The sequence below is a fragment of the Acipenser ruthenus genome, chromosome 1, assembly GCF_902713425.1.
Source record: "Acipenser ruthenus chromosome 1, fAciRut3.2 maternal haplotype, whole genome shotgun sequence".
Classification (NCBI taxonomy): Eukaryota; Metazoa; Chordata; class Actinopteri; order Acipenseriformes; family Acipenseridae; genus Acipenser; species Acipenser ruthenus.
The window spans coordinates 85,243,153-85,253,949 of record NC_081189.1 but is presented as its reverse complement, the minus strand read 5'-3'; the positions used below and the strand labels follow the sequence as shown (position 1 = coordinate 85,253,949).

General features: G+C 38.4%; 1 pseudogene; it reads left to right on the top strand.

Annotated features, from left to right (window-relative positions):
- Window positions 1–471: 471 nt before the first annotated feature.
- On the top strand, window positions 472–9,172 carry LOC131738091 (TBC1 domain family member 2A-like; annotated as a pseudogene).
- The last annotated feature ends 1,625 nt before the right edge of the window (window positions 9,173–10,797 follow it).

Here is a 10,797-nt window from a genome sequence, read left to right as displayed (position 1 = left end):
GATGTTTTATCTATCTGGTCTGACTGGCAATGGTTTTAAATTATTTTAGGTATATTTAGGATCAGACCATTTTTGTGACATGAAAAACTATTGTACTACAGTAGAGATGTTTCAGGATTTCTGGGAGCACTTGAATTAATAGGTATCACATTTGATACCAGGGTGACTCTGGTTTAAAGAAGAACCAAATAGCAAAAATTGTAAAAATAAATAAATAAATAAATATAATTTCAGTTGCAGGTTATGCTAAAACTGCTAAAATTGCCAAAAACATAAACGCTTTGATTTCCGAATCGTAATCGAAAAAAAACATGTATTGTACACAACAGTTTAACTTTCAAAGAAATGACCCTTCACAGCCACAGTGTCACACATATTGCACTGTAGGAAATAGCAGTCTTGTAATTAATATAAGCAGCACAAGGGAACAAGTGAATACTGCAGCGAAGAGGATTATTAAATCAAATTAATTTAAGGAGCAGAAGCAAGATTATAATTGGAATGGCTCCATCAGAACTGTAAAATTAGTTATTTGGAAATGTACTAGGTTCATTTTTACATTTTAATAAACAAGTTCAACCCAGTTAAAAAGTAACAGGGTGTAGAAACCCTCTGCCTTTGGACTGCCCTGTCTTGGAAATGAGTGGGAGGTTGTGGGAGGGTTACTGCTTTCACCAGCTGCTGTGTTTTGTTTTAATCCTAACCCTAAACCTCTCTTTTGTGTTGCAGTGTGCCTACCTGGAGGCCAAAAACTGCCAGATTGAGAGCAAGTACCTGGTCGTGCTGCGCAGGCTGCAGGAGAGCAAAGGGCTGGGCAGCAGTCAGCAGGAGATGGTGAACAGGCTCATTGAGGACGCACTGCAGGGAGACAAGAAGGATGTCTTTAAACTCAACCCTGTCAGGTAAGACAGTACTGACATTTCCATACCGGGGTTTCACAGCGAAAACTTTTTTCCCCCCGGTTACTTTCTTGTTTTTTTGTTACTAAGTATATTCAGATATTTAAAATGCAATTCTATTGCTAAACTGATGATGTGATTGCAAGCTTCACCAGTTCCATTTTCATATAATACCCTCATATCCCGAACTGAAATACCAAAACAAGCAAAGGATCAAAATGTTAATGTTGGTTTGTTGCAATTGTGATCTAATAGGTGCGCAAATGAAAAGCCAAAAAAGAGCTGGAACTTACAGTAGTTTCTGGGCTTTGCTGTCTATGATTTTCTATGTCATGTGCCCTGCTCTTTTAATGTGATAATTTAATAATTGAAAAAAATATATATTTTGTTTGTCACTTCTTTAAAACAAAACAAAACAAAAACTCTTTTTGTTTGTTGCATGGTCTGTTTAGAACAGAAGTGCAAATTATATGCATTTCCTATTTTTCATGATTATTTTCTCAGTTTGTTTTTGTCAATATTATAGAAATTCCTTTCGTAGAGTTTACTGTAGTCTTAACAGCTGCACAGGAACTCAGATTGAATAGTATTGATTGTAAATTGAACAGAAAATGTTTGTTCTGCTGTTCGAGCGATTGATGCAAGCAGCTGAAATGAGCTTGCTGTTAACTGTATAGTAATCCACATCACAATACCACTGCACACCTTAGCAGGCAAAAAGAAAGGTCAAAGATTGGATTGACATTGAACTGCTCCCTAACCAACCACATAAAGAGCAATGTGCGTCAATAAACACTGCAATTCCAGGACCATATATAAGGGTTGATGTTAGGCAGTGAAGGTGTATATATGCCCAAAAAGAAGTCGGAGGCTGCAGCAAGTCTACAGTTTATTTAGAAAACTCCAGGATCCTTTGTTCATACATAAGGCCCTGTGAAAATAGTGTGTGTGTTTTTTTTTTTTTTTAATTCAAGGCAATATCACGGGTAAAGTGTCTTATTTTGCAGATTGTGCTCAGAACTATTTTATAAATTATGTGTACAGATTATTATTATTTTTTTATACAGCAAATAGATTGATAAATGCACTGACATCTTCAAAATCAACGTCAAAGTTATTCAAGCACTTTACAATAGCTTGTGAAACGGTGTTGTCATTAACAGCCTGTAGGTAAAGTGTATCTGCAAGGACAGCTTTCAGTTCTATGTCAGATGCATGTTCACCATTTAGGCCCTGCAAAACAAATACAATGTGAAACACATATTGCTATTGGGCATCAGTCGACTTGTCAGTGACCATTGACAAGCAACCAGACTGTTTTACTAATTCCATAATCTCCTGCTTGTGATAGTCGGCAACTTTAGGTAAGTATTCACGTCTCAGCTGGGCTGATGAAGGAATCACTCCACCATTTGCTACACTCAGTATGAAGAAATTACGTAACTTTTGGTTGTCCAGTTTTTCAAGAGGGATATTTGCGCAAACAAACATCCCTGTCAGGTCAAAATTTAATGTGTTTCGTGCTTCACGGTTTTCAGTGGACTTTTGGAACATGGAAGTTCATGTTTTTGGTTTCTTGGATTTCCGCCTTTCTCTTTCAGTAAATACTTGAATCTAAATGCCTGTCAAGAGATGATTTGCAGTAACATTGCAGGACATACAGAATAGCTTACCTCCATCGTATGAAATGCAAATAATAATTATAAGAATATTGAAAAAATCACGGTATTTGGCTAAGTTAGCAATTTCTGCGCAGTTCGTGAAATCTCGATTTACACAGGGCCTTATACATAACCCTAGGCAGGTTAGTTTCAGGCACATATACCATTTACACATAACCCTTTCCTGGTTCTTGTACTGGCTTCCAAACACATTTACCTCCTCCTAACCGTCAAACTTCAGCCCACTCCCTTCTCTCCCTCTGTCTCTCTCCGCCAACTGTTCCAACTCAACTAACTAACTCAATGCTCTCCTGCAGCGATGGGGAGGAATATGCTGGCAGAGGGGACTGATTAGAAATATAACAGTACAACTTAACATAGAGGTTCATTACACATAACTAAATCACAAAAACCTGGAGCCATGCACCTACTATACAATGTTGTATGATAATTTAGGGAATATGTGAATACTGCATGTTACCAACATCCTTGTTTAACTTTCTGTTCCTTCCCAGTGAGTACGACGACTATGGATTCAAGACCATTCCTGATTATGAAGTAGAGGACGTGAAGCTCCTGGCCAAAATCCAGGCCCTGGAGATCCGTTCCAACAACCTGCGCAACAATGAGATGGAGGACAAGCCTTTGCGGACCAGGTGGGCTAACTACCTGGCCAGCTGTCCCTTGGACCAGCTGGCTCCCTCCCCGGAGCTGAAGGGCCTGATCCGGTGTGGGATCCCTGTGGAGTACCGGGAGCAGGTGTGGCGCTGGATCGTGAGGACGCGGACGCAGGTCTATAGGAAGCGGAATCCCAATCGCTACCAGGAGCTGAGGAAGCACTGCGAGGTGTCGGAGCACCCGGCCACGTGGCAGATCAAGCTGGACCTGCACCGCACCCTCACCAGCAATAAGCACTTCTCCTCGCCCACCTCCGACGCAGTCCAAAAGCTGCAGCGCATTCTGCTAGCCTTCTCCTGGCAAAACCCCACCATCGGCTACTGCCAGGGCCTCAACCGGTACTGTACCTTTTGTATTGAAAGTTCTTAATGCCATTCGCTCATTTTAAGTAGTAAAAGGTGTTGCCAAAAAAGACAAAACACTTTCTTGTACTTCTTGGACGTGGACTAGCATAACTTATCCTTTTCTAAAACAGAGAATAATGCCTATTACCGGTAAGCAGAGCCACAGGTAATGACAGCATTACCGGTGTTTAACATTTTAGAGCACTTCGTTGGAGGTAGCTATGCCAGGACACTATACTAGAGCAATGTGTTGTTGTATTATAAATAGCAATAAGAATACACATGCAAACAGTGTATTTATTGATTTGAGAAATTGACACCTAGTGGTTGTTAACTGTGTTGTGTATTCTTAGCTACTCATCCCTCCCCTGTACGATATATCTTTTTCTGGAATCACAAATATACTGGCCCAGATATGTTCTTTAATATTCTACACAACAGTAAAGACAACTGTGGTGGAAAGCACGAGTGGCCATATTCAGGCAGATTAAAAATAATTCCGGCGCCTCCTCAAGACTCACCTCTTCAGACAGCACCTGTAGAAACTCCCCTTTTCCATCTAGACACTTATCACTCTTCCTTAAATGCACTTTACTTGCTCTTATCTGCTCCCTATTTTACTGTATTTAACCCTGTACTTTAGAGTACTGTAATCTGTCGAGTGTCATTTAATCTGTAGTATTTTGTATTTAATTATATCCTGATGTAACTATCACTGACACTGTTATCTGTTCCGTTATTGAATCGTAATTGTATTAATACTTATACTGATTCTTGAAATGTATTTTTGTCTACGACTGTAAGTCACCCTGGGTAAGGGTGTCGGCTAAGAAATAAAATAATAATAAATACAAATAAGTGTATAATTTACATAATTTCTTGCTAGTTTCATACATCAAATTCCTCTGAATTTATTTCAAAATAGGGCCTAAAATGTGTAGAAATGTGGCTTGGCACACCTATGTGTCCCCCTTTTCTTCTGAATATTAGCAGCACACTTCCAGTGGAGTCATGTGGTGTGTGTGTTTCCTCTTGCAGGTTGGCAGCTATTGCACTTTTAGTTCTAAAGGATGAAGAGGATGCCTTCTGGTGTCTGGTGGCTGTTGTTGAAATCATAATGCCACAAGACTACTACAGCAAAACCCTCACTGCCTCTCAGGTACAGTATGTACAACAACTGATTTCAAATCAGTGAACCCTCTTCTTCCCTCCAGGGACACAAGGATGCAACAAGCCCTTGCCACCTCTCGATCTGAGGCAACTTTCTCTGCCTCATTTTCTTTTCCCTTGCGGTATCCATTGTAGAACTACCTTCTGGATATGGGTTTGTTCCATCCTGAGTACGTGGCCTATACACCTCAGTCTTCTTTTTGTATCTGTGATGATTTGGTCTTCTCGTGGAGGTCTTTATTTGAGATTTTGTTTGACCAGTTTTTGCCTATTTTCCAAAGGCACCTGTTATGGAAATTGGCTAATTTGTCCATGTCTCTCCGTTATTGCTAAGAAAATGTTAAAATATTTGTGACATTGCTCGTCAGCCTATAGCTGAGTTTTAATGCTATCCCCTTTGCTTCACCAGTAAGTACTGTGGATGTGCTAATTCAGGCAGTCATAGTCCCTATTTGTTCTAACAGCTGAGCAACTCCTGCTGCTCTAAGCAGAGCTCTTTGTTCCTTGCAGGCTGATCAGAGGGTGTTCCGTGACTTTCTTGCTGAGAAGATGCCTCGCCTGACGGCCCACTTCAAGGAGCACAGCATCGATCATTCCCTCATCACCTTCAACTGGTTCCTGGTGGTCTTCGTGGAAAGTCTGGTCAGCGACATCCTGCTCAGAGTGTGGGACGCTTTCCTCTGAGGGCACAAAGGTACAGCGCCGGCTGTGTTAGTAATTGATCCTTTAATACCCACCCCCCACCACCAACACCACCCACACCACCCACACCACCCACACTTACCCAACTGTGTTGAAACGTGCTTAATACATTTTTCAGCACAAATTGTTGAGAAAAATTGTCTTAACTTGCAAACATGTGCACAGTATGTCACACATACATTGTAACAGCTTATCCAATTATTTTAAATTATAGTAATGACATTTTAGAGAGTTATAGAGAGTAAAAATGAAAAACATGGAAATAAGTAAAATATAATTAATTATAAAAGGGCTCAGTCCAGTGACGACTTGATGAGCGAAAGTATCCTTCTTTTTTAACCTGAACAGTATTTCCTTCTTTCTGTTTCCAGGTGATATTTCGCTGTGCACTGGCCCTCTTTAAGTACAATGAAGAGGACATTCTAAAAATTCACGACAATCTGGAAATCTACCAATACCTCAGTTTTTTCACCAAAACTATCTCTGATGGCAAGTGAGGCAGAATGAGGATGATGATAATGTACAGCAGACGCATCAGACCAGTTGCTGTCAATCACAGACTGTATAAACAGTTCACACTCATCTCACTCACTTTTAACCACTAGTAAAGTTAGTGATTTCAGTAAACTGTCTTGTACCATTTTGATGATGGTAAATGTGAACAGTGATTTTGCAGTTTACTGAGCTTTACCATGCATCCACTATGAAACCGTAAGTCTTTCTTTACCATTCACTTCCTACAGGTAATGGAGCCCCCACCTCACAGACCCACATAATGTCCTCTTTGCAGCTTAGAAAACAGATGTACTGTATGTATAGCTGTTTAATGAACAGTTTGCAAGCAGATTATTAAAGTGTTGAACAATTTAACTGGTAGGTCAATTGGCTGGTTGGCTGCCCTGATTAGCACTAATCCTGGACTACCTATTGTTATCTTAGGTAAGGTAGTCCAAAATTAGTGCTAATTGTAGTTTGTGAAACCAGCCGTTTAAGATCCTATTAAAAACAGAATTTTCTTGCCATTAGGTCTTAGTAGTAAAAATAAGTTATCCTAAGGATGAATAATTCCAAGGTTCTGTTGCCTTTTATTTACTGAAAACATTTATTTTCTGTTATACTGTAGCACGGAACTGGATCAATCAGTCTGCTTTCTCTTGATTTTCAGTGAAATAACTGGGATTATATGATAATAATTTGGCAGAGCTTTCTCACAATGACTGTAAAGCAGCAGAAATATGTTTCCATTTAGTTCTCAAAGCCTTTTCATTGGAATTATTGATTCAATCACCATGTTTCTCCTCTGCCCAGCCACCAAACCTCAAATACAAACACATTCATTTAGATGCAGCCATTCATGCTTCAGTATTAGACAAGAATCCAGGCAGTGCCGGCTGTGCAGAGACAGGGGGCCATTGACTGATTTGGACCACCTGAAGATTGATACACTGTAGAAGTTAATGGGTTCAATCTCTAAACAATTATGTTAGAAAATTAGCAAGCAACAACTTTGTATGTCAGACTTACATTTTTTGTTCCTGTTAGAACTGTGCATTGTTTCTCAAGTGTGTATGTTTGTCTTTTTGTCTTTTTATGAATTTAATTTTGGCAGGCCCATATTTTGTTTATTTATGTATTTTTTGAAAGGGAAAAATGCAGAGTCACCAGGTCCTTTTAACTTTGCAGTTGTTTCATCAGTGGCATTTTGTTTTCTCTGTATCTTCTGTCTTTAGGAAACTAATGAACATAGCATTTAATGATATGAATCCCTTCCCTATGAAGCTGCTGAAGAACAGACAAGAGTTTCACATGTAGAGGCTGACAGCCGAGCTGCAGGAGCTGGAGAGGATACAGGAGGAGTTTGTGAAAGAACAACAAGTGGAGCGCAAAGACAAGGACCTGGACACTGCTGTCAGCGAAGACGAAGAAGTAATACAGACTGCAGTTAGCTTGCATCACATGTCCTGACGTTATTGAAAAATTACACATCACTGATACTATTTGAACTAATTTGTTTGCCTTATTATTCCCTGCTGTGGAATATAGTGGGGCTTACATATTGTGTATGTCACACATACATCTAACTGTTATCCTTTGTCTGTTGTTGAGTATATAGGTATGTCAGACTTACATTTTTACATGTACAGTTCGGCTCTTATTTTGTAATGGCGCATGATGTACCGACATACTTGTTTTAGAGTCAACAAATTAAGTTTACCAAACCTGTCAAAATGCAGAATATTAATGGAAATAGGTGTGTTGGTAATACACACACACTACATCTCTGAATGCTTGACTTCAAATCCAGTTTAAGTCACATGAAAGGAGTATGGTGGTCCTAAGCCCTCGGCTTCCACAAACACAAAACCAACACACAGTGCAGCACAATTGGCACAAAGGATAAACCTGTTTCTTATCTCATAAAACAGCCTTTTACTATAATTATCATCTGTCAGTCTCTGAATTTCTTCAATCAGCAGTTCCATTCCACTCAGATCAGTTCAGTAAATTTAATTATTTTGTAGTTTCCCAAGAAAACAAACTCATTGGAGATCTTGAAAATTAATGTCTTGAAATGTGATTAATTTAGGCCAGGCTAATGTGAACAAGTACAGAGATTCCAGTTACTTTTCAGACCGGCAACCAGGTTCCAGATTTTCTTCTGTTGTCATTTCTGTACCTAATTTCAGTTGTTTTTGATTGTTCTGATTGTCAATTGAAGGTTTGTGACGTAAAGGTGATTAATCGCCTGTGGAGAATTGAGTGTAAAAAAAAAAAGGGGTGTTCCTCTGTATCAAATTAAGTTTACTCATGATTAAGACTCTGTCGAAACACGTTGAGATTTTGTTTGTGCTTTTTTCTTTACTAAAAAATGTGAAGAGAAAAGCTAAAACAAAAAATAAGAATAATGGAAAAATGTGTTAAAATAAATTATTTTTGTGAAGAATGGGTTGTCTTTTTCACTCGAATCACTGTATAAGGGCCTGTTGGCAACCAATACAAGCTGCCTTTATTTTCTCAGGTGTTGCCAGGTTGATTACCTGGTCAAAGACTAAACACATACATGTAAAACATTTAGAACATATTTGTATTCTGTATTTGTATATTATGATATTTGATTGGATTTTTTATGTACGTATTATTGCACAATAGGGAGAATTAACGAGAACATTTCTAATATTTAGGCGTTCATTTTTGTATTGCTGTTTTATAATGTGATGGCAATCTGAACTATAGTCAAAGTCTCTCAAAGTGAATTATTATTTTAGGAAAGTATTACGGCACAAGCACTTATATATTACCAGTGTCACTCTCCTCACAAGGTTAAACTGTGAAACCCAGAACATACTTTAACTGGCTGAGATGAGCCCTTTTCAAGGCATTTTCTCTGCTGTATAATATAACAGAACTTGTTTTTTGATGAAATGGTGTGCATTTTTTGCATCCTTTGTGTAAGGTATTTGAACTGAAAAACATCAAATACTGGTATTATCATTGTGTTTTAGATTTGTTAAACAAAATCTTATTCTACTGAAAATATTTCTCTTTTGTTTCTATAAAGGTTTATATAAATACAGTAATAACATTTGCAGTGGATAAACACTTCATTTATTAATTTGTCCCACAGCAAATTCAGAAAGGATTGTTCTACAACAGTGTTAATACCTCCCTTTAGTTTACTGATAATAAATGTTAATAAAAAACATTAACTAATATTAAACTGCTGAAACGTCTGTATTTCTTTTCCCTAATATATTTCTGTTTTACTCAATGACATTCCAGTTAATTATTCAACAGCCAAGCTTTTATGTTGTGTATCTTGATGCAGTCAACATTTTAAAATCATAATTTTTTCATCTATGTTTGGAAAAGGAGACCATATAGAAAAAAGGTAGTCGAGGATCAAATGATGATATATGAGCCTCTAATACAATCACTAATAATATATATTGTAACAAAAGGCTGTCACTGGGACTTTGTGCATGCGTCTGTGCTTGAAGTGCTTTGCAGAGCAAAGTTGCATGGTCTGCGACCGTGCTTCCCATGCGTAGGAACGCTTACCCTGCTGCAGACACTGTTCCCCTATATTGGATTATTGGTGCAACCTTGCAGGATCATTATATGTACCTTGCAGGAGCCAGGGGGAGTGGGGCTGATAGTGGCCACTGATTGGTCGTGGTTAACCTGCAATGTTGTACGGGTTGTGGGCTGTAAGAGGCAGCTTGCATGCTAGACAGGAGTGGAGAGTTGGAGAAGTAACCTGTCTTACTAAGAAGTATGTAGCCTGTTCTTTAATGCAAAATAAAAGTGATTGCTGCTTTTGAAGAACGCCTGTTTCACACTTCCATTCTTACCAAGTCATTACTATATATATATATATATATATATATATATATATATATATATATATATATATATATATATACAGACGTGCTCAAATTTGTTGGTACCCCTCCACAAAAAACAAAGAATGCACAATTTTCTCTGAAATAACTTGAAACTGACAAAAGTAATTGGCATCCATCATTGTTTATTCCATATTTAATAGAAATCAGACTTTGCTTTTGATTTTTTATTCAACATAATATTGTAAATAATAAAACAAATGAAAATGGCATGGACAAAAATGATGGGACCGCTAACCTAATATTTTGTTGCACAACCTTTAGAGGCAATCACTCCAATCAAACGTTTTCTGTAGCTCTCAATGAGACTTCTGCACCTGTTAACAGGGGTAGTTTGGCCACTCTACCTGAGCAAACTGCTCCAGCTGTCTCAGGTTTGATGGGTGCCTTCTCCAGACTGCAAGTTTCAGCTCTTTCCATAGATGTTCGATAGGATTCAGATCAGGACTCATAGAAGACCACTTCAGAATAGTACAATGTTTTGTTCTTATCCATTCTTGGGTGCTTTTAGCTGTGTTATCCTGTTGGAGGACCCATGACCTGCGACTGAGACAGAGCTTTCTGACACTGGGCAGTACGTTCCGCTCCAGAATGCCTTGATAGTCTTGAGATTTCATTGTGCCCTGCACAGATTCAAGGCTACAGTTCCATGGACCTTAAACTTCTTAATAATATTTGCAACTGTTGTCACAGGAACATCAAGCTGCTTGGAGATGGTCTTGTAGCCTTTACCTTTACCATGCTTGTCTATTATTTTCTTTCTGATCTCCTCAGACAACTCTCTCCTTTGCTTTCTCTGGTCCATGTTCAGTGTGGTGCACACAATGATACCAAACAGCACAGTGACTACTTTTCTCCATTTAAATAGGCTGAATGACTGATTACAAGATTGGAGACATGTGTGATACTAATTAAAGAAACTAATTAGTTTGAAATATCA